This window comes from Lepus europaeus, chromosome 6 (genome assembly GCF_033115175.1).
Source record: "Lepus europaeus isolate LE1 chromosome 6, mLepTim1.pri, whole genome shotgun sequence".
Lineage (NCBI taxonomy): Eukaryota > Metazoa > Chordata > Mammalia > Lagomorpha > Leporidae > Lepus > Lepus europaeus.
In genome coordinates this window covers 49,765,986-49,792,234 of record NC_084832.1, presented here as the reverse complement: position 1 = coordinate 49,792,234, position 26,249 = coordinate 49,765,986, and positions in this window count along the sequence as shown.

Genomic DNA, 26,249 nt, shown 5'->3' with positions numbered 1-26,249 from the left:
GACAGAAAAATAATGTAGAAGTAGCATTAGATCATCCTAAAGGCTGAAGAACCCTGTTAGTCCAGCAAACTGGCAAGAGTTTATTATCTAAAACTTTGTTATTGATTGAGAGGCACAAGCTGTAAATATTTTATTTTGTTTTGTTTCACAATAATGGACCTCAAGATAATAATTGCTTGATTTTGCAAGCTTTTTGATAGTTTTCTTCTTTGATTCCCCCATATGACACATTTTTTATAACTCCATAGGATAAGAAACTAATAAATGAATTCTAATAATGTTGACCCAGACTGTTAATTATAACATGCATTAATAGGCGGGATATGTCTGATGATATATCCAGGATACAGAGATGACTTCAGTGTTGTTTTTCTTTCTTTTTTTTTTCTTTATCTCTCTCTTTTTTTTTTTTCTTCTCGCTATGAACTTTCCTTTTACAAGGGGATATAATCAGAATAAATTTTATATTTCTTTTCAAAAAATTGATTGTGGTGCCTTCGTATTTAATACGCTTAAATCCATTTTATACCTGGATGCTTTCTTTGGTATGTGGCCCAAATTGCACAAGGTGGCTCTTTATCTCACTGGTGTAGTAGAGAGTAATTCCAATCTCCATGTAAGTTTGTCATTTGTGTATGCCATTTATTTCACACATGAGGATAAAGCCAAGTTTTTCTAATCAGGTTAAAGACATCATTTGAAAATTGCATTACTTTTTAATGCGTCTGAATTTTAGCACCTTGAATTAGTAAAGAGTGTCAATTGCTGAATTAAAATGATAATATCTGAAAATAATAACTAAAAACTTTATAGTGCTTGTTATCCACTACATTGGTACTCATTCAATCTTCACAATGACATCAAGGACATTATAAAAATAATTGTTCTTTTAAAAATAAGGAAACTGCTGTTGAATAATTTGCATATCATATACATGGACTTGACAAAACTGAGTTCTCCAATTTTGCAAATTAGATTTGTAGTCACAAATTTGTAGGTTGTTCCACATCTCCTAAAGTAAAGTTCCTAAGAGTACAGTAAATGAAATCATGTTTTGAGTGTGATTTAGAATACATCATATTTTTTAATGTCTGTACCAAAGACTGTAACATCATAATCAAGGTGATTTTTATGCTATTTAATAACTTATCAGAGATAATGAAAAAGACAATTTAGGACACAAAAATTTTGAGGCCAGGCACTGTGATGCAGAAAAGTAAGTCTCTGCCTGCAATGCCGGCATCCTATATGGGTGCCAGCTTGAGTACTGCCTGCTCCACTTCCAGTCCAGCTCCCTGCAAATGCACCTGGGAAAGCAGCAGAGGTTTGCCTAAGTGCTTGGGACCCTGCATCCATGTGGGAGACTCAGAAGGACCTGGGTTTGGCCTGGCCCAGACTCGGCTGTTGTGGCCATTTGAGGAGTAAACTAGCAGATGGAAGTTTTTCTCTCTCTCTTTTTCTCTCTCGTCTCTTTCCTTCTCTCTCTATACCCTTGCCTTTCAAATAAATAAATAAATCTTAAAAAAACAAAAATTACGGACATTTAACCATTATCTCCATTGTTTCACTGTTAACATGTAAATATGATATACAGGTAGCATGAAGTTAAATATGTTGTCAGCATTGCTTCAAATGCAGTTATCAAAAATTACATGAAATTCACACATTTTATGTTTCCCCTTCATCGATTTAATTTTAGAAACAATGAAACAGAACTTCTTGTTCCAGTTCACTACTGAATCTGCATTTGAAAATCACAATATTTTATTGAAAAATGTATCAGTGGTTGTTTGGAGTGGTAGCTATGATGATGCCTGAGACACCAGCATCCCATACTATGGTGCCTGATTTGAATCCCAGCTCTACTCTCAAATCTTTCTTCCTGCTGATAATAGGCTGCCTGGGAAACAGCAGCGATGGAAATAATTAGTTGGGGATCTGCTACAGGTGGGAGACCTGGAATCAATTCCTGTCTTCTGGCTTCAAATAGGACTATTGCAGGCACTTGGGGAATGAAAAAGCAAACAGGAGGTCTCTGTCTCTCTGGAGGTTTCTCTCTTATTCTCAGTGTCACTACTCTTAAAATTAAAAAAAAAATAAAAAACAAAATTACTGAGATATGTTAATTGGCTTTTAATAATTTCACTCTGTGTGTGTCTGTATATGAACAGCACAAATATATACAATTTGTTTTATCAATTATATCTCAACAATTCTGGGGGAAAAGAAAAAAAAATATATATATATACAGGCAGAGTGGACAGTGAGAGAGAGAGACAGAGAGAAAGGTTTTCCTTTGCCGTTGGTTCACCCTCCAATGGCTGCCACGGCCAGTGCGCTGCGGCTGGCGTACAGCGCTGATCCAAAGCCAGGAGCCAGGTGCTTCTCCTGGTCTCCCATGGGGTGCAGGGCCCAAGCACTTGGGCCATCCTCCACTGCACTCCCAGGCCATAGCAGAGAGCTGGCCTGGAAGAGGGGCAACCGGGACAGAATCCGGTGCCCCAACCGGGACTAGAACCCAGTGTCCTGGCGCTACTAGGCGGAGGATTAGCCTGTTGAGCCACAGCACCGGCCGGAAATATATATTAACTGAGCCATAAAAAGCATGCAAAATGATTAAGCAATATTTGTACAAATAGGTTCTAATTTAAAAATCAGTAGGAAGGCCATGTTATAGGATACATGATTTTTGAAAAGATACTTCTTGTTTTCTTTTTAGATTGTAAACTTATATATCTTTTGAAATATAATCCTACATTAAAATAAACGTTTCTTTTTTCCTAAAAGCAGAAGATTTGCAGGTTCTGTTGCTAGTTATTTTTCAACAGAAACACAATACTAGATGCTCCGTTTATTGACACATCCTGTAGATGTGTCTGCATGTATAAAGGTGGCACATTGCTTCTTTATTTTAGGCCTTCTAGATTAATGGAAAAAAACAACTAGACTTGAATTTAAGGGTCAGAGTTTTGGTGTCTTTCTTAACTCTGCCTAGAGGATTCTTTTCGCTGCAGAAATTCACATTCAATCACAGCATACTCTGGGGGCATTTGTCATGGTCTTGACAGGTTAGATAAATTGTTGGTTAAACCCAAGGGTGAAGGTCAATAAGGACAAATCTGAGATAGCTAAATTAAAGCAAAATACAGTTGTAATTCTACTTGTTATGGAATTATTAGCTAAATTCAAATACAGCACAATCAACTACTATCAGGTTGTAGATTTATAAAAGTGGATTTTTGACTCTACAGTAGGCAGTTAAAATCAGTCTATTTTTATACAAATATTCTCAGGATCTATGAAGACCTGTGGTTATTTTCCCATCATATTTATCTTTTATTGAAGAGGATTAATAAAGAAAATAAATTAGTGAGAAAATATACTCCAAGAGCTAAAGATTATAAAAAAGTGAATGATGAATGAAATCTATGAATATATTCAAGTTGATAATTTGCATAAATTTCCAAGTATAGAAGTATTAGTTTTTTATTACTTGTTACTGATTTTTACTAAAATGTAGAATCAAATTGACCATTAATACATTATTAAATATGTATTTGTCATTATGAAAACAGCAAGCAGTTTTCCATATATTCAAAAGACATAATCCACTCAGGGGGATATTAAGTCAGTAAAAATAACTAAGTAAAATATTTTGAAAGTTTTAAACATAAAGATGGGGGCTGGAGCTGTGGCTTAGCAGGTTAAGCCACTGCCTGCCAGAATCCCATATGGGCACTGGTTTGAGTTTCTGCTGCTTCACTTCTGATCCAACTTTCTGCTACAGCCTGGGAGGGCAGTAGAAGATGGCCCCCGTGCTTGGGCCTCTGTACCCACGTAGGAGACCTGGAAGAATCTTCTGGCTCTTGGCTTTGGATCAGCATACCTCAGGCCTATGCAGCCATTTGGGGAGTAAACCAGTAGATGGAAGACTTTCTCTCTCTCTCTCTCTCTCTCTCTCTCTCTCCCTCTCTCCGCCTTACCTCTCTGTAATTCTGCCTTTCAAATAAATAATAAATTGTTTTAAAAAACAAACATAAAGATGTATGTTTGAGGAGATGGCTATATTTACTCTGATTGGATGTTATACAACACACATGTGTCAGAACATCACATGATACCCCACAAATATGTACAACCTTTATGTGTCAGTTTAAAAATTAAAAATATATTAAAAATGAAACATAATTCCTTTAAAAATATTTTCATAGGAAAAACTGGCAGTCCAAGCTTTAACAAATATAAAATTATATCAATATATTATTTAATATGGTGATACACATTTTTAAGAAAACTTAAAGGTAGTCATGTAGAATGTAATGATGTTTCATTCAACAGTGAAAGATTTCTATTGCTCAGTGGCATTTTGGCCATTGTAATGTTGTGGTACAATGTACTTTTCATGTTTTGGTGGTAATGCTAGTGTAAGCAAACATGTTAAATATGCTTAGATACACAAATCCATCGTGTTACAATTGCTTACAGTATTCAGTGAAGAATCATGCACTGTAAGGTTACAGACTAAGAATCATAGGCTATATCATAGAGCTAGATTATGTACTAGGCTATGTCATCTATGTTTATGTAAGCAGCCTCTATGTTTGTACAAAGACAACATGGACAAAAACATATTTCCTAGAATGTGTCTTCATTATTAAGTGACACATGACTGTTCAGAGGTATTTGCAGAGACTTGTGGATAAGCAGCACTGGATATAGTGTACTAAGAATCTAACATTACTTTTTAATTTAAAAAGATTCCAAAATAGATAGATCTGGAAATTTGGAGATGAATGATTTAGAAAAAAAAGATTTAGAGCAATTATTTTAAAACAACATAAATTATTGCTTAAAGGAAAGATAAAAATAGTGAGCAATTGGTGACATGTAACTGGGCAGCAAATTTTTTATTCTAAGATTTAATTTATTTATTTGAAAGGCAGAGTTATGGAGACAGAGTTAGAGAAAGAGGGAAAGAGAGAGAGAGAGAAAGAGAGAGTCAATCTTGCACCTGATGATTCACTCCCCAGATGATCTTAAGAGCCAGGGCAGGGCTGGGCCAAATTCAAGCCAGGAGCCTGGACCTTCCTCCAGTTCTACCACATGGATTCAGGGGCCCAAACACTTGGGCCATCCTCTGCTACTCTGTCAGGCACCTGAAGTGGAGTAGCCAGGACTCCAATCAGCACCCATATGGGATGCCTGTTCTGCAGGCAACAGCTTTACCTGCTATGCCACAGTGCTTACCCCATGTGGACAGCAGATATCTTAAAAGCCTTAAGTTGTTGGTCTGTGAGTCAAGGCATAAGTAACAGTTTTCTAATAAAGAATACTGGGTTTATAACTTATAAAAAACAGTTAATAGTAAATCATGGTACAGCTACTTTTTCCTAAAGGGTAATACAATAAAGGATTTACACTCTGAGGACTGAGGTAAACTTTAGAATATACCATAGGTGCTTAAAAAACAAGAGAGAAGACATATTTATAAAGATTTTTATTAACAAAAACAAAAATAGTAATAATTGAGTGGACTTCTTTTGCTATGTAGATCTAATGAGAAAATTAATTTATGTATATAGAGGTACCAGCTCTATTAATTGAGATGCAAAGTTTGTTCTTTTTTATTAATTAACAATTTATTAAAGCAAAGAACGACTCATGAATCAGGAAGTACTCAAACAGAGGAAGTTCAGAGAGCATGCTTCAGCAGTGAGTTTTTATAGGACATAGAACTGCAGCAAACAAGTTACTTGATTGACTTCAGTTAGGAAATTGCCATATTTGGGAATAACTCGGTGAAAATCCCTACCTAGAGATTAATTGACGATTTCTTTAGGCTAAGCATACCTTTTATTTTATTGTTATACCGGGTTTCATTTTGCTTGTGTAGGATACTCAGGATTTGGAGTTGTCTTAGCCAAATGACCTCCAATTTAACTTCTTTAAAAACATGAACAATGACTACAAACTTGGAAATATATTATCATCAAACATCAACATCACATCGCAACCTTGCAGGAACTGCTCTGCTGTGGGGAACCACAGGCCGGCCACTTGTGACAACCATTCCCTGCGGCTGGAGGTCATGTAGCCTGGCTCACTTAAACAACGGACTGAAGTACATCCTGTTTTTCATGCAGGACTCAAACTGAAACAATAGTTTGAGGAACCACATCCTGTTTTTCATGCCCATTTTTAGTAATCGGGCTGTGGACTATATAAGAGGGATGCTTGGGGAGAATGGGAGAGGAAGGAGAGAAGCAATAAAGAAAAGCTGAAAAGCACATGAAACGTGGTGGATTCTGCTTACTCTACGGATCTCGGTCTTGTCAGGAACCCGTAGATTTCCGACATCTGGTGCCATGACTCGGATGCGAATCACCGACGGGAGAAGGTAAGAAAATTCAAATTTGAAATGTCTATAGATGGGAGTCTAGGGGTAAACCTAAGAGATATCCGCGGAAACTCAAAATGGGAAACACACCATCGGTGGTAAAAATGAGGGTGCTAATAAACCGCTTGCTGAAATCCACAGGGACGCCCGAGAAAGCAGCTGCAATCTACGCATTTACGAGATCTGTGGCAGAAGTTTCTTGGTTTCTAGAGAATGGCGACCTAGAAGAAAGCCAATGGCAAAGGGTAGGCAGACAGTTAAGAGCTGCAGGGAAACCACAGGAGATTCTCAGATTGTGGCAAGTCATTGATCAGGCCTTATGGGATGATTCAGAGCCAACAACGCGCCTACTCGATGAAGGGGCGGAAATATTAGAAGAGGTCCAGCGAGCCTCACAAGCACGAAGTCAGCATGAGGATGAGAGGGCCTCAGAGAATGGAGACGAAAGGGTGTCTGACGATGGAGACGAGGAGAGACCCCCATCCACGGCTCCCCTGGTTCCTTCCTTATATCCGGAGATCCCGCCTGACCCAGGGGTCTCTGCCTGTTCCTGTAAGTTTGCCAATTTAAGCATGCAGGAGACTTGCGAATGCCGTTCCGGGAGGGGGACATTTCCTCCTCTGGTCAGCAGCTTATAGGGAACTGGCCAGACATCAGGCTGCAGTAAAGTAAAGGAGTTCCCCCGTGTTGCTGCAAACTGGCCACTCTCATTCTCTGCCACTTTGTTTCAGATGTGTTTCCCTGTCCTAAGCAATGGGATTCTATGCTGATGAACAGCTCTTTTCTGTGCTGCTGTAGTTAACTTATCTGAGAGTTTGCACGTGTCTTGAAGTTTTCGTGTTTTATTGGATTTGTCTGTCCTTAACGTTTGAGTGACTACCTAACTCTAATCAGATCTAGCCCACAGCCTTGGTTACTAGTTTTTGGCTGAGTGGTTTGACTCTAACAATTTAAATTCTCAAGTGGAGTCTAACAACTTTGGGACTTCCAGTAGGGTCCCTGGAACTCTCAAAGAATGAGACTCTAAATTTGTTAAAGTAACAACTGTTTGAGTCAATTCAAATTATACAAAGTGTATCAAAATGTTGTAAGTAATGTCAGACCTATGTTGTATTCATGTTTTTGCTTTCCAGCTAAAGTGGTCTTACAAGTCTTTACATGTCCTGAATATGCTTTAAACATGTTTCTTTCACAGATCTGTTTTTGCAAAAACTATAGTGTCTCTTTTTAACAGTGTCTACTTAATTGGTTACTCTGCTGTTTCTAAAGTTCTCTTTTTAGTTCTGTTAAATAGTTCTGAGTTATGTGAGGATTTTGTGTGCTAACTCTTATGTTCAAGGTTTTTATTTCTGGTTTCCAAGGTAATCTAGTGTGTACTCTACTGTCTCTGTTAAGTTCATATTGATGAAAAGCATTGTTAAATATCATTATGATTAGACCTGGTCTAAAAGTGTTAAGATCACCCTGTCTAATGAAGGGCTATCATTTCAGGATGTTAAAAAATTCTATTCTAACCAGATACTCTAAGTTCTCTTGGCACCTTTAACAAAGTTTCTAAAAATCAAATTTCTAAATTCTCTAAACTTTTGGTATCTCCAAAAGGGCTCCTGGAGATGTCAAAAGATATATCTCTCATCTTACAGAGATAATAACCAATTGGAATGTTTAAAAGTGCTGCCAAGACGTAAAATGATTCAACACTCTACTAAAATTCCTCACAACCCACAGGAAATTTTTCAAAAGGGTCAAGGGAATCAAGGTTCCAAAAACATTGGGGACATTTAACCCCTAAACCTCAGATGCTCCTTAGATGGAGAGACCCTCTCACCTGACTCTGGAGAGGGCCTGACCCACTGATTGTGTTGGGAAGAGGATTTGGCTGTGTGTTCCCCATAGGGGAGTTGACTCCAATTTGAATACTGGCCAAAAATATCGGGCCTATGCCTGATGCAAGTAACAACCCACCCAGGGAGCAGTTTGCCCCTGAGGGAGATCCCCTTGTCTTTCCTCTTCCAGAAACGGACAGAGATCCAGAGGCAGGTGATGATACAGACGCTGTGATCCTGACAAGAAGTGCCAGGCCCAGTGATGGGGGATTTGATGACCCAAATGTGATCATCAAAACACTTCAGGAAGGAGCACCCGTGGCATTCACAGATGGGGCTAAAGGAGGAACTGGAGTAGCCCTCCTAGGGAATAAAATCTTTCGAGTAGTTACCCCCTCTCCATCTCCACAGCATGCTGAGCTAGCAGCTGTATCAAAAATTAATAGTTGTGTTTCAGGACCATTAAATATTTTTTTTTCAGACAGTGCTTATGTAGTTAATGCAGTAACGAAGTTAGGTTCACCATCCTTAATTTCCAAACATTCTACAGTCCATGCCTATTTTGAGCTAGTACAACAAGCCCTATTTCACCGTATTGAGCCCATATTTATTGGCTTTATCAGAGCTCTTACAGGCTTGCCCGGACCCTTATCCAATGGAAATGCAACAGCAGATTCACAATCTCATTTTTTCGTAATCGGCACCGTAGTGGATCAGGCCAAGAGTTTTCATAACCTATGGCATGTTAATAGTAAAACTTTATCTTTAAAATTTAAAATCCCTATTTGCATTGCAAAAGAAATTATATGCAATTGTCCCAAATGCGTCACTTTCCAACCTGTTAAAACACCCACTGGGACGGACTAATCCCTGTGGCCTATTTCCTTGCCACATATGGCAAATGGATGTTACCCATCACTCTGAGTTTGGTAAATTGGCATGCATTCATGTCACAGTGGATACCTTTTCTGGCTTACTCATGGCATCAGCCATGGCCAAGGAAACAGTGACACATGTTAAACAACACTTGTTGCAATGTTTTGCCACCTGGGGCATTCCTAAAGTCATAAAAACTGATAATGGGCCAGCATACACTTCTCAAGCAATGAAGCGCTTTGTTCAACAATTTGGTATTACCCACATTACTGGCATTTCCTATAATCCACAAGGACAAGCCATTGTGGAGCGAGCAAATTTATATCTTAAAACTATCATATTAAAACAAAGAGGGGGAGTAGGGGCACTCACCCGTTCCCCTAAGGATATACTTAATTATGCCCTATTTACCATTAATTTTTTAAACAAAACATCAAACGGCAAGACCCCAGCAGAATGTCACGTGTTCCGATATGACAATTTTGATCATCCCTCACAGACAGTCGACAAACAGTCCTCTGTACACTCGGCTGAGAATGATAACGTTCCAGTCGACACAAAACAAATGATCCTATGGAGGGACCCCCAAGATAACCAATGGAAGGGCCCATTCCCTTTGCTATGAAGGGTACAAGGTGCGGTTTGTTTTTCTCCACAGGGAGCCTCACAACCGGTTTGGGCACCAGAGAGAAGGATTCAGCTGCTGGAGAAAGACCCAGAGGAGCAACCCTCGGAACTGTCCACCGTACTGGCTGCAGAGACAGACGAATGAAAAGACTGTTGTGTGCTCTTTTGATAGCCTTGCTGTTAGTCTGCCTTGCTGCAGTTTTGGGAATTATTATTGATTGTGCTTTAGATGTATTTGTTAGAGCTCAAAATGCTTCACAGGTGTAAGATATTTGCCTTAATGCTGATGGTGGCGGGTGTTGCCTGCAATGAGAAGTAGGTGTCTCTTGGGGATTGCTTAGGGCACTTCCCTGGCCTACGCCTCTGTCCAATACCTCAGCTTACTTGCCTGTTATTATTGCTGGAAAGGCAACAGCGCACCAACTTGGTGATCCGACAGGCTATGTTGGCCATCCGGCGGGACGACCCCCATGATGAAACGATTTGGCTCAGCATGCTGGAGCAGTAGTCAATGACGGGTAACCACTGTCAAGCACACGGAGCAACCTAAGACAGAACAGGGAGACTAGCCACTCCCTGTTTCCATGACTGGTAAGCCCATGGTGCATTGCTGAGGACCTAAGACAGGCACGCACTCTTGCTAGAAAACTGAAAATGGGGAGCTGTGGGGAACCACAGGCCGGCCGCTCATGACAACCATTCCCTGCGGCTGGAGGTCACGTAGCCTGGCTCACTTAAACCAAAACAACGGACTGAAGTGCATCCTGTTTTTCATGCAGGACTCAAACTGAAACAATAGTTTGAGGAACCACATCCTGTTTTTCATGCCCATTTTTAGTAATCGGGCTGTGGACTATATAAGAGGGACGCCTGGGGAGAATGGGAGAGGAAGGAGAGAAGCAATAAAGAAAAGCTGAAAAGGGCCGGCGCCGTGGCTCACTAGGCTAATCCTCCGCCTCGCGGCGCCGGCACACCGGGTTCTAGTCCCGGTCGGGGCACCGAATTCTGTCCCGGTTGCCCCTCTTCCAGGCCAGCTCTCTGCTGTGGCCCGGGAGTGCAGTGGAGGATGGCCCAAGTGCTTGGGCCCTGCACCCCATGGGAGACCAGGAGAAGCACCTGGCTCCTGCCATCGGATCAGCGCGGTGCGCGGGCCGCACCGCACCAGCTGTGGCGGCCATTGGAGGGTGAACCAACAGCAAAAGGAAGACCTTTCTCTCTGTCTCTCTCGCTCACTGTCCACTCTGCCTGTCAAAAAAAAAAAAAAAAAAGAAAAGCTGAAAAGCACATGAAACGTGGTGGATTCTGCTTACTCTACGGATCTCGGTCTTGTCGGGAACCCGTAGATTTCTGACACTCTGCAGAGTAAATAACTTTATTTTATTATTTATTAAGTTGTTTTTAAAAATATTAATATAAAGAGAACAGATTTATTATACTTCATAGGTAGAGTTAAAAGAAGATAATCATTCATCCTTCTTCCCTTTCTCCCTCCCTCACTCATCTGCCTTCCTTCTTTTATTTTTTTTTTAATTTTTGCAAAAACCTATCATCAAACTGATTACAAATACTCATATGTTCATAATTACATATAATGTGAGTTTACATATTCCATCTTTAAAATTATCTTTTACCACCAAGGGAAATGGCCAAATATTGATATCAGTCTAGATAGAGGTGTATCATTTTAGTGGATCATATACAATACTTGGAGGATAGTCTATTAGATTTCCTCCTGATATTTGCATTTTAGCTTATTATATTTTAGGTTAAACACACTCAATTGAAGTTTTGGTAAAAGTGCATATCAATTTAAAATAAGTAAAATTACACAGAGAATGTCCTCCAGCCTCAGTGAAATGAAATTAGTAATAAAATATTTTAGAAAATTCCTCACATTTTTATAAACTAAATAACACATTTATAAATTATCCATATATGAAAGATAAAGACTTAAGTGGTGTTTGTGTTCTTCCAAAATCCCTGTGTTGAAAAACATGGTAGTATTAAGGGGTGGAACTTTTGAGAGGTGATTAGTGATGAGAATGCTGTCCACAAAAATTGGATTAGTGTCCCTATATAAGAGGCTTAAATGAGCTTCTTTGCCCCTAAGCCTTTTCAGCATGCAACAAAAAGGTGCCACCACTGAAGCATAGAATAAACTTTCACCAGAAAGCAAATCTTCTAGGGGCTCTATAATAGACTTCCCAAATTTCATGACAAGGAATAATGAATTTCTGTTGTTCATAAATCACCCAATGTAAGGTATTTTGTTATAATAATATAATATAATATAATATAAATATAATATAATAATACAATAACTTACTATGACATATGGAATCAATTGTTCTTTGAAGTAAGTGAAAATAAAAATGCACATCCCACCTGTCAAAATTTGCATTACAGCTAAAGCAGTATTCACAGCGACCTTTACAGCCCTAGATACCTATATTAGAGAGGAATACCCAAAGTAATAGTATAAATTTCCCTATTAACTATTAAGAAAAAAGCAGTAGCAGTTTGGGCTGCTGGTTACAATACTGGCATCCCATGTAATAGCACAGATTCAAATCCAATCTGTTCTGCTTCAGATTCAGCTTTTTACTGATATGCGTGGGAAGGCAGCAGATGATGGGCCAAGAACTTGAGTCCCTTCCGCTCATTTGGGATAAAACAATTAAACTGCTGGCTCCTGGTTTTGGCCTGACCCATCTATGGCAGTTGTGGTAATTTGTAGAATGAACCAGTAGCTGGCGCCGTGGCTCAATAGGCTACTCCTCCACCTTGCGGTGCCGGAACACGGGGTTCTAGTCCCGTTCAGGGCGCCGGATTCTGTCCCGGTTGCCCCTCTTCCAGGCCAGCTCTTTGCTATGGCCTGGGAGTGCAGTGGAGGATGGCCCAAGTGCTTGGGCCCTGCACCACATGGGAGACCAGGAAAAGCACCTAGCTCCTGCCATCACATCAGCGCTGTGCGCCGGCCGCAGCGCGCCAGCCGTGGCGGCCATTGGAAGGTGAACTAACGGCAAAGGAAAACCTTTCTCTCTGTCTCTCTCTCTCACTGTCCACTCTGCCTGTCAACTAAATAAATCAATAATAAATTTAAAAAAAATGTTAAAAAAAAGAATGAACCAGTAGATGGAATCTCTCAATCTCTCTCTCTCTCTCTCTCTCTCTCTCTGCTTTTCAAATGAATAAATAAGATTTTGTAAAGAAAGAAAAAAGATTGCCACAAAGTAAATGGAATCAAGGCATAAGAGGAAATCAATGGAATTGCAAACAGACACTACAGAAGCAGGTATCAACAGATTTAAAAAAAAATAGAATTAATAAGGATGATTACTTGAAATTATAATAAAATTCACAGACTTCTGGTAAAACTAAAAACAAATACAGACACTACAAACATTACCAATTTCAAGAATCCATAGAGAAGTGGGATACACAGCAGACTCAGAATGGCAAATGTCCTAAACAGCACTCTGGCCTCAGAATCAGCTCTTAAGGCATTTGGATCTGGCTGAAGAGACCATGAGAATATTTTAGGCATGGAAAGCCAAGACACTCTGGCAAACAAACAAACAAACAAACCTAAATGAAAGATCTCTGCGAGTGAGATCCTAGCAGAAAGAACGGGCCATCAAAGAAGGAGGTACCTTTCTCTGAAGGGAGGAGAGAACTTCCACTTTGCCTATGACCTTGTCTAAATAAGATCAAAGTCATCAAACTAAAGAGGCTTCCATAGCCTTGGAAACTCATGACTAGAGCCTAGGGAGATTTATGACTCCATAAACAAGAGTGTCAAATTGTTAAGTCAACAACAGGAGTCACTGTGTACTTACTCCTCATGTAGGATCTCTGTCCTTAATGTGTTGTCCAATGTGAATTAATGCTATAACTAGTACTCAAACAGTATTTTACACTTTATGTTCTGTGTGGGTGCAAACTGATGAAATCTTTACTTAATACATACTGAATCGATCTTCCATATATAAAGATAATTGAAAGTGAATCTTAATGTGAATGGAATGGGAGAGGGAGCAGGAGATGGGAGGTGTGTGGGTGGGAGGGAAGTTATGGGGGGGAAAAGCCATTGTTATCCATAAACTGTACTTTGGAAATTATATTTACTAAATAAAATTTTAAAAAAAGAATCCATAGAGAATATCATTATCAATGTTGTAGACATCAAAGGATAAAAAAATCTTAAAACTATACATACACAAATTTGACAACTTAGATGAAATGATTCATCTCATCTCAAAGTACAAACTGAACGACATATCAAAATAAAAGTGATAATTTTAGCAGTCTGATAACAGTTGAGAAAGTTTAATAAAGTCGTATTATAATGAACTGCCAGGTCCAGATGTTTTTAAGAAAGATTCTACCAAATATTTAAAAAGAATTACCATCAATTCAACACATTCTATTCAGAAAATGAAGTACAGGACATTTCTCAGTTAATTTTAGTAAGCTGGTATTATTCTAGTACCAAAGTATGCCAAAGATTGTGACATAAATTCATAAACAAATATAACCTATCAATAGAGATGCCAAAATTCTTAAAATATTAGCTGATAAAGTTTGACACTATGGAAAAATGATTATAAAGCACTACTAAATGAAAGTATGGCAAAGATGCAAAGCTAATTGGATATTTGAAAATCAAGCAGTGTAATTCACTATAGTAAGAGAAAATAATTCACGATCATATGAATGAATAATAAAGAAAAGTCATTTGGTAAAAATCAGCTATTCATAAAGGCTGCCACTGTGGCATAGTGCGTAAAGGCACTTCCTGCAGCACTGTCATTTCATACGGGTGCCAGTTTGAGTCCCAGCTGCTCTACTTCCGATCTAGCTCCCTGCTAATGTACCTGGAAAAGCGGCAGAAGATGGCCCCTGGTGCCTGGGCCCCCACATGTGAGACCCTGAAAAATCTGGCTCCTGTCTCCGGATTGTCTCACCTTCAGTTGCTGCAGTCCTTTAGGGAGTTAATCAGCCATTGAAAGATCTCTGTCTCTCTGCCTCTCTCTGTAATTCTGCCTTCCAAATAAATAAATCTTTAAAAAATCGATTATTCATGATAAAATTTTTAGCACTAAGGCTAAGAGAAATTTCATTAATTAGATATAGAACATGTACACTAAGTCTACAGCCCACATTACACTAAATCATGAAGGAAGGAAAGCCTTCCCTCAAGACAAATTACAATGATATTTTCTCCTTTTTCAGGATAGTATTAAAATTCTAACCGGCACACTAAGGCAAAAGAAAAAAAAAAAAAAAAAGGACTGGAAAGGAAGATAAAGCAATATACTATTTGCAAATACAACGATTATTTCCACAAAATCAAAAGAATTTACAGAAGCCTGCTGAATTTAATATTTCAGTTTAAGTTTGCAGAATACGATATAAACATATAAAATATTGTGCTTCTATAAACTAGCCTTTAGGTGCCAGAGCTGTGGTATAGAGGATAAAGCCACCACTTGAAGTTTTGGCATCCCATATTGACTCTAGTTCGAGACCTGGCTGCTCCACTTATGATCCAGCTCTCTGCTATGGCCCGGGAAAGCAGTAGAAGATGGCCAAAGTCCTTGGGCCCCTGCACCTGTGTGGGACACCTGGAAGAAGCTCTTGGCTCCTGGCTTCAGACTGGTGCAGTTCATGCCTTTGTGGCCAGTTGGGGAGTGAACCAGTGGATGGAAGATCTCTCTCTCTCTCTCTCTCTCTCTCTCTACCTCTCCTTCTCTCTCTGTGTAACTCTGACTTTTAAATAAATAAATAAATCTTTAAAAAATAATAAAATAAAAGAAACTAGCCTTTAATCTGTGGATATCAAATCTAAAAAATACCATTTAAAAATAATAATTGACCATCTGCATACATTACACAACAGTGGTGAAAGGAATTGAAGAATATCCAAGACAATGGTAAGGCACACTGAGTTCAATGACTGGAAAACCTGTCAAAATAATGACGTCAGTTCTTCCTAAATTTATATATAGATTTAATACAATTTCTATCAAAATCTCAGAAGGACTCTTTGTAGTCTTACACAAACATTCTAACATATACATGGAAAGTTAAAAGACCTACAATAGCCAGAAAAGGTTTGAAGACAGAATAAAATGGGAGAAATTCATTAATGGTTCATTTAATTTATTTATTTGAAACTCATTTTTTTCTGTCTATCCATAATAATTACCCCAGCACTAATGTTGAAAAAGCTATGCTTCCTCCATAACTACTCATTAAATCACATTTGTTTCTTTGCAAAAAAAAATCATTTTTGTGATATCATTGTGAGAAGTGTTGATGATGTCACGTTATTAGTTAACAGGATATAATAACTCATAAATACTGAGTTTGTGTGTGTCCATAGTCATTTCAATGATTAAATTTTTGATAGTAAATTAATGTAGCTGGTTCCATACACAGGAAATGCGAAAAAAGTTAGAAAGGAAAAACAATTATACTGTAAAATATTAACATAAAATATGCTACAGATGATTCACATGAGAACATGAATCAAATGAAAATTCAGATAAATCATACCAGAGACTACCTGACTGATTTTCTCATCCTGAGGGAATGATCAAGGGTTTTAAGAGAAATTTTGTGGAGATTATACTCTTTAAGTATTAAAATTAGAAAGTCGAGATGAATAAAGTTAATTACTTTTATACAAAGAAAGTTAAAACTATGCAATTTACAACTGAAAAAGAGGCACTATTTATCAACTCCAGCAGATTAGATAATATTATACATAACTATAAAGTACTTTAATAAGTTGTAATCTAGTTACCAAGCAAGCAAATTTCTAAACAAATTGTAAAATTCACGTTAGAAATTAGTCTCAAAAATTATTTGTTGCTTTGAAGCAATTATTCTGGGTAGTTCAAAATATTTCAATTGTTATTTCATTTTAGTGTGATATGCTTCCTCCTATTTTAATGGCCATGATAACATAGTGCTTCAAATCTGCAACATTCACATTCTGATTAAAAGTAATTTATTAAGACAAATTATTCCAATATAAATTAGAAATTTCTCTTAAGTTCTTATACTTTTTCAATATTCAATAAATGACTATGCTAGCAGATCCTGTTTAAAAGTGGCAACAACATCCACATACTCATTAAAATTATTTTAATGAAACCATCTTAGGCAATTCCAAAACAACAGCTAATTGTCTCTGTAATTAATGTCCTTAATGAATCTAGTTAGTCTTTAATTTTCAATAATGAATAACAAATTTTCAAACATTTGCTCATAATGAAAGTTATTCCCTTGAGCTTATAGCTTCCTGATGAAGGTAACCAAAGCTCTTTAATTCATTCTCTGAGGAGAGTAAACAGCAAATATCTGGGGAGACTCACCTGCTATTGTAAATCACTTGTTTTGACACAATATCATCTCAAGTCACTATTGCTCTGTAAATTCTCATGTGTGGTTTGTGCTAATATGAATAACCAGTTATTGTAAGACAGTACAGTCAGCATATTTAATTGAATGCATAAACATTCTGAAAATCAAGCTAAACAGAATATCAATAAATGCCTAAATTTGAATCAATGTTAAATGTCTCATTTCACTCTGTTGAATTATATGTCTTTTTTGATCTTACTTTTATAAAGCACTATTCATTTATTGACTCATGAAAATTTTAAAATATTAAGTCAATTTGGCTATGCTTGAATTATACCTCTTGATGTAACAGGAAACGGGAACTGGCATCCCTAATGAAAGGGCTGAACAATTAATGAGTAACACCTTTTTATTACGTAAGTTTGAGACTTTGCCTAAGTAGGGTATGTGTGATCTCATTTGCAAACTACAGTATGTAATTCCATTCTATAGTTATCATTTGGAACTAAGAAGCCTGTACAATAAATATATAGTCAAGAAATTGGAGCCACATTTGATACAGCAATTAATACACTGCTTGGAACTCTTACATTACACTGTCCACATTACAAGTCCAATTATAGCATTGCTGCCAATATGCACCCTGTGGGGCAGTAGCTGATGAGTCCCTGAATGTGATTGATAGTCCTGAATCTACATCTCCCCCATTCTTTCCTGACATCAGGAAAACGAAAACACAGAGGTGCTGTGCACCTGGAGAGCCTCATGTACCCAAAGTTTGCCCCAGATCCAAATCAGGGAGACATCCCGTGCCTCCCAGTCCCAATTAACTGCCACAGCTATAAATCAGGCAGCCCCGGAGACTGCCAGTTTCCGGGTACCTGGTATCCTCTCTAGCAGCTGCATTCCACATCCCACATCCCTTTGTTCGGCTGCTCTAACTCATCTCCCACCTATCCCCCTCCTCCTTTAACACAAAGCCCCAGCATTACACAGGAGCCCGAGCTCCTCTCCCTCTGAGGCTGCTATGGCAGTTCTTCACCCTAATAAAACTCTTTCTTTGCTCAGCATGGTCTTCGTTGTTGTTTTTGGTCGTAGTCAAAAACCCTAACACTGATACCCACATGGAAGTCCTGGATTATGTTCTCAGTTCACAGCTTTGGCCTGGTCCAGGCCTGGATAGTGCAGATATTAGGAAAATAAATTGGGGGACAGAATGTCTTTCTCTTTTTTCTTCTCCATCTCCTTCTACTTTTCTTGTTCTTTGGCTTCTCTGTTCTCTCTCTCACTCTCTCCCCCTGCCACACCTGGAACAAGGACATAAGCCTCAGCCATTTCCCCTCATTGCCCAAAAGAGATAAACTTTGGAATGTATTCCTTGCCTTTGAAACTCAACTGGGTCTCACAGCCTATTGCCTTCATACCCCATCCCCACAGCCACCCAAAAGACCAGTTGCTCTGAACACTTGAAAGACCAGTTTCAGGAATTCTCCTCCGCCTGCTGCCCCCTACCCCACCCTTATCCCCAGCCCTTATAAAGGCTGGGGCCTTTTGCCATATGTTCCATCATAGGCATAAGGGCAATTGGTCAACTACCTCTACAGATGTACAGATTTATTTTCTCTGAATAAATTTGGTCTGGCTATAAATTCGTACACTGCCTCCTCTCTATTCTGTGCATCTTTTCCTAACATTTTGGTGCCCTGTGTGAGTAGGCACCAATCTGCAACTCTTTTCCTAAAAGTATGTGTGTATATATATATATATATATATACACATATTAATAAGTTTTCAAATAAATTTAAAGACAAATAATAAAATTAAGTAGGGTGCTAAAATAAAATCAATATTTAATGTTTTATGGGTGATAAAATAATTAAATAGATTTGATTATTATTATTTATGGGCATTTTCAAAATATTTTTACTGTTTCAATATGATAAACTGATAAATACATTTTATGTATCAAAAATCACATATAAATTTTAACCAATTTAAGAGATTGTAAAACTTAAGAGATTTCAAAAATTGTGTTTACTTATATACATATATTTCCCCTTGGGGAATTTTTTAAATTAATTTATTTATTTGAAAGGCAAAAAGAGTCTGGCGCCGCGGCTCATTAGGCTAATCCTTCGCCTGCGGCGCCGGCACCCCGGGTTCTAGTCCTGGTTGGGGCGCCGGTTCTATCCCAGTTGCTCCTCTTCCAGTCCAGCTCTCTGCTGTGGCCCGAGAGTTTAGCGGAGGATGGTCCAGGTCCTTGGGCCCTGCACCCGCATGGGAGACCAGGAGGAAGCACCTGGCTTCTGGCTTTGGATCAGCGCAGCGCGTTGGCTGCAATGCGCCGGCCGTGCAGCCACTTGGGGAGTGAACCAACAGAAAAAGGAAGACCTTTCTCTCTGTCTCTCTGTCTCCCTCTCGCACTGTCTAACTCTGCCTGTCAAAAAAAAAAAAAAAAAAGAAAGAAAGAAAGAAAGAAAGGAAAGAAAGAAAGAATTCATTTTAGTGACATTTTTAGAATAAGAGGCTTGAAATACCTTAATTCCTCCCCTTCACCAAAAGCTAGTTTGGTATTTGGGTTAAACCAGACCAAGTGGAGTCTTAACAAAAATATGTTGAATCTGTCCACAAAGATGATTAACTGTGGGGCAGGGAGTTGGAAGAGAACATGCTTCTATAGATTGAGTTTGCCCTTATGATATGCTTAAGCCATTAAATCCTAAGAGAATCCATTCTCCAAAAGGAAAAATATTAAATACTGGCTTGCAGAAGTGGGAAGACAGAAGACAAAGGAGAGAAAGAGAGAAAAGCTTCACAGAGATTTACATTACAGTGGTCACTTCCCTGTGTCCTACTTCTGAAGGATTCTGTAGGCACTCTTACATTTCACAATTTTGCTTCAGCTTCAAAGACTGTGTTTTTATGTCTGACAAACATTCTTTTTTTGAAAAATAATTCATTTCTGATAGATATTATATGCACATATTGCTGTATGTCTCTCTTTCCTCTCTCTCATAATTTTTCCTTTCCCTGTGTATTCCCCTCTACTTCTCTGTCTCTCTCAGTCTTACTCTCTCTCTCTCTCTCTCTGAAATTAGCAAAGACCATCTAGAGTGATAATATCAAAGTTTTACTGCTACTCCTGGTTAAAAATCATAGTTCTATATTCTTAAATAGGCAGACCATTAAATAATAGTAGATGCTAATCTCACAAAAATGATAAATCACCTAGAATTCAGACATGTATTTTAGAAGGACCACAAAAATGTTTTAAATGTATTTATGATTTTTGGAATTTTAATAAATTAATACAAAACATAAAATATCTATACAAATTGTATATTAATATTTTAAAATTAGGCTAACTTTACAATTATTTAAGGTTTTAGAAACATTGCACATAAAATGAATGCTGAAAAAAGTAAATTGAAAATATGCGTTTGATATGTGTCAGTATCTTATTTTGGTCTTTAATACTTGTTAAAAATATTACAAAATCTTGCAGACACTACTGTGGTGGAAGAGGAAGTATGTTCAGAAGAATCTGTAGAGTACAAGTATTATTTTATTCACAATTCTTGGCTCCTGGAACTAAGCATTAACCACAGTCTCCAATGTGCTATGTAATTCCTATGAGAACATTACAAAGAAGAAATCTGTACTTTGATCATTTTCTTTCTTTACAATGTAAGTTGCTTAGTATGCACAAAGGAAAGCAACTGCTTCCAAACAGAACCCTTATAATATTTCTATAGTATCCCTACAGAACTTGACTTTGAACAAAGTAATAAATCACTTTCTCTTTCTTTCCAAGAAGATTTTTCTCTTCTTAAACTGGTAGTATAAATGCCAGTGGTGTTATTTTTCATTTTGTCCAGTTTACCCAAAATGGAGAATGAAAATTCCTTTCTTTTTATGAAACATCAATATGTTAATCTAAAACAGAATCTCAACTAAACATTTTGATGAAGAAGGATATTTGTTGCATCAGAGGTATGTTTTTAAAGTTGTTCCTTTCATTCAAAGAAAATGATCATTAATACTTAAAACAGGATAAAACAAGCAAAATATGTAGTTTTTTTCTTAATATGAACACTGTATTTTTAAGTAACAAACTGTTGTCATAAAATTTTTCAATATGCATTTAAGCTTAGATTATTTAATTTTTTGATTCTTTGAATTATAGTAGAGAAACAAAATCTTCAATAAATATGCAATGGCCACTTTATTAACTGAATTAATTCCTCTGTTCCCATGTTCACATATTCATTTGTCACATTTTTCTGAGCATTTATCTTATACCAGGGAATATAATAAATGCTAGAGACAGAGTAAAGATAAAATTATATCAAGATAATACTGTGTTAACCAAGCATTCTTTTATATACCAGGCTCTCTAAGTTAACCTTGACTGAGAAATCTAAAAGCAATGAGAAGAGCATTAAGAGATAAGAGATATCAAACTTACTGTGCCATTTAGTCATTGAGTCTTAAAAAATCTTTGATCTAACTCTGTCTGTTCTTTGCTCTGTAACTGTGCCTTCAAACAAATAAATTGATAATGGAACACTGATGAGACATTACTTTAGTAATCAAGGATCATAGAAACTAATGGGTAATTAAAACTGTTCTTCAGAAACTCCAGATATGCTAATGCATATTGGCTCTTGCATTATTTTTTTAAAAGATTTATTTATTTATTTGAAAGGCAGAATTACAGAAAGGCAGAGAGAGTGATAGAGGTCTTCCATTCATTGGTTCATTCCCCTGCTGGCCGCAATGGCCGGAGCTGTGATGATTCAAAGCAAGGACCCAGGAGCTTCTTCTAGGTCTCCCATATGGGTACAGGGGCCCAAGGACTTGGGCCATCCTCTGCTGCTTTCCCAGGCCTTGGAAGGAGCTGGATCAGAAGTGGAGCAGCCAGGACTCCAACAGGCACCCACCTTGCCACAGCACCAGCCTCTCTTGCATTCATTTTTGAGTGTGCTGTGTTATGTTTCAAAATCAGATGAAAAAGAGAACAAGGGAATATCTAATTTTTCATTTTTAATTCCTGTCTTACGTTTCCTAACATAAATCATGCGCACACACACAAACACACACACTCAAAGGAATGCCATAATAATAGTACATTTTTATATTTAAATAATCTCTTTAAATAAGAGTTACTTTTTATGTGTAGCATGTTGAAGTAACAATATAAAAATAATGTGAATATTAACCATGCATTAAATTGAATAAATTGAGTTTTGAACACTGTCTACTAAGCAAATGGTGCATATATCCTACTATACTATAAGAACTATGTGTAAAGATGATATAAAAAGGTAAAAAAACTGAATTTTGAATTATACTACAAAGAAGAAAGCAAAAAACTTTAACTTGTATGCAGAGACCTAATTTATAATTTTGAGGAACTGATTTCAATGTGCAATTATACAATTTTGACAATTAAAATAATTTACTTTGATTTGTCAAGTAAAATAAATTAAATACCAGCATTAAAATACCAGTTACTATTGAATTTACATTTTAGATGTTCTTCGTAATTGAAAATGAATACATTATGAATTTGTCCACAATATAAATATTCAAAATTATGTTTTATATTAGAACCCATTATACTCATTTGAGGACTCAGTAGACTGAATGAAAATTTATATGTAGTTCATTTATTTCAGGACATTGTATTGCAACATTTTACATAAATAAAAGATCATATGTTAAATATTTATACAAGATCATATTTGGAATAAATCCATCATACCTTTTCTCATTCAAAGGGCCAAACAAAATATTCTGAAATGTGTAGAACCTGCAAGTCTTCCATTATAAGACACTCCTCAGCAGATGTGAAAATCCACTTTTTTTCCATGTAGAACATATAGTCCTAGAACCATTTCCTTCATATTGTGTAAAGTGAATATATCAGACCCCTATTTTTCTATGTTCCTCTATTTAATTCTATTGAATAAAGAGTTATTTTTCACTTTATAGTTTGAGAATTCAACTGTGTCATATTCTCGAACTTGTTGTAGAGGTGACAGAGAACACTGAATCCATACCATACCACCTGTAATACACTAACATTTAATATATGTTTTCTGTTGCCAAGAATCATTGCAAAATTATGTATGATTAAAACTTTTAGGGCCGGCGCCGTGGCTCACTAGGCTAATCCTCCGCCTTGCGGCGCTGGCACACCGGGTTCTAGTCCCGGTCGGGGCACCGGATTCTGTCCCGGTTGCCCCTCTTCCAGGCCAGCTCTCTGCTGTGGCCCGGGAGTGCAGTGGAGGATGGCCCAAGTGCTTGGGCCCTGCACCCCATGGGAGACCAGGAGAAGCACCTGGCTCCTGCCATCGGATCAGCACGGTGCGCAGGCCGCAGTGCGCCTACCATGGCGGCCATTGGAGGGTGAACCAACGGCAAAAGGAAGACCTTTCTCTCTGTCTCTCTCTCACTGTCCACTCTGCCTGTCAAAAAAAAAAAAAATTAAAACTTTTAGAGCCAGAAAAGTACATAGATTAACATAGATTATATAAACATGTCTGCAATGAAAGGTACTATGCTAACGTGCCAGGAAAATTAAGATGATGAATTTCCTATAATGTATTTTTTTTATTTTTATTTTTGACAGGCAGAGTGGACAGTGAGAGAGAGACAGAGAGAAAGGTCTTCCTTTTGCCGTTGGTTCACCCTCCAATGGCCACCGCGGCTGGCGCGCTGCGGCCGGCGCACCGCGCTGTTCTGATGGCAGGAGCCAGGTGCTTCTCCTGGTCTCCCATGGGGTGCAGAGCCCAAGGACTTGGGCCATCCTCCACTGCACTCCCTGGCCACAGCAGAGAGCTGGACTGGAAGAGGGGCAACCGGGACAGGATTGGTGCCCCGACCGGGACTAGAACCCGGTGTGCCGGTGCCGCAAGGCGGAGGATTAGCCTGTTGAGCCACGGCGCCGGCCTGATTTCCTATAATGTATTTTGACATGCTTTACTCATTGAAACTGTGTCATCATAGTTATTTCTGTTAAGTATGGTGCCAACCCAAATATATTCTATTTACAGATATTTTAGTAATATGTGTGGTTTTGTAGATATTGTTGGCTAATAAAATATTTGCATGGGGATGTATTATAATGTAATTTTATAATATTTTATCATTTTTATAGTCTATACAAGTGGTACCTGACACAACTTGGAAACTAAGGAATTCATTACCAGTGTTATTAAAATACACTTTGGTCATAAAATTTATACATAATTTGCCAGGTGATAATGGAGTGAACTTGAGAAGAATCTAGAAATGAAGAAAAATAGAAGCAAGGGTTCCTAATCAATGAATGGTAGATAACACCAAGGTAATGAGTTTAATTTATGGCTGCCGGTTTGAGTTCTGACTGCTCCACTTCCAATCCAGCTCTCTGCTATGGCCTGGGAAAGCAGTAGAAGATGGCCCAAGTCCTTGGGTCCCTTCATCCACATGGGAGACCCGGAAGAAGCTCCTGACTCCTGGAGCAGCTCTGGCTCATGTGGCCAATTGGGGAGTGAACCAGAGGACAGAAGACTCTCTCGCTCGCTCGCTCTCTCTCTTTCAGCCTCTCTGCCTCTGTGTAACTCTGTTTCAAATAATTAAATAAATAAATCTGTATATATAAGGCTATAAGGATATCAGAAAAAGTAGCCTCCAGAGTAAATAAAATTATAAGAATTATTGGAAGATATTGTGCTATGATCAAAAAGAAAATCCTTCAAGAATCTATACCTCTCCTAAGTGTTTATGCACTAAAAATCAGAGCTTCAAAATATGGAATGAATTGGTAGGGAGATACATATAAAAAGAGAAAGAGTGAAAAAGTGAAAGAATTCATTGGCTGCTGAATATATGTATAAACAAATTAGGGATTTAAAAAAATAAGTACTGATAGTAACTGAACATTCAAATACTTGTTTTTCATAGTGCTTTCACTACATGGTGCTGTTGTTATTTTGTTCTGCATAGTCAATAGTTTTTAAGAAAAATAAAAGCAAAGAAACATTTTTAAAGATTTTCACTGTTAAGCTGTCTTCTGATTTATAGTGGTTGCAAAATTCCTGGGCAATTAGAATGCCTTTTTTTTTTTAGTAAAGGAACCGACTTCAGAAAATGATATGAAAGAAATGCTTTCAAGACCTAAAAACAGTGGCCACATGGAACAAAAGAATGAAATGTGAAGATTCTGTATGATGTTCAGTTCCAAGTTCTATTGTTTTGTAGCTCAATAGTTCAAACGTGATGAGCCACTTGTTACTAAAGAATAAAGAGCTTACATTTTCACAACCAAAGAATCAAATTGCTCTTCTTTCAAAACTACTGTAAGGGATTAAAGATTTGGTATTTCTAAAACTAAATACAATACTTTAGCAACATCCTAAGTTCTGGCAGCAGTTATGTGTTGTGAGCTATGACTATACTTAAAAGACTTCTGTTATTTTAATTTTAACATTAATTCTTAATTTTTGACACACATCATTTACACATATTTGTGGGGCTCAGTAGGGTAATTCAATATATGTATACAAATTATTAGCAATTAAATCATGATATCCACCATTTCCACATTATTTTTTTGTTTCGAGTCTTCAAATTGCTATCTTCTCATTTTTTAAAAAAATCTATAATAGGTTGCTATAAGCTTATAGTCATCCCACTGTGCTGATAACTAGAACTTTCTTCACCTATATAAATGTATTTTGGGACATCATTCAACTTCCCTACTACTCTACTCTCTTTCAAATAAACTTCTTAAGCTTTTACAAATAGGTGAGAACATACAGTATTAGATTTTTTGAGCCTTGCTTATTTCCCTTCACATGAATTTCAGTTCCATTTATGTTGCCCATGACAAGATTTCATCCTTTCTATATCTGAATAATATTCCATTGAGTATACATGCCACATTTTCTTTATACATCTGTTGATAGACACTTTTATGTATTATATATATTGGCTTTGGTGAATAGTACCGCAATAAGTGTGAAAGTACAAATACCTCTTCAATATATTGATTTTTTTTCTTTTGGACATATATATATAAAAATGGGTGAGTTAGATCTTATGATAGATCAATTTTGCTTAACTTTGATCTTCTGTAAAATAATTATTATTTATTTTCT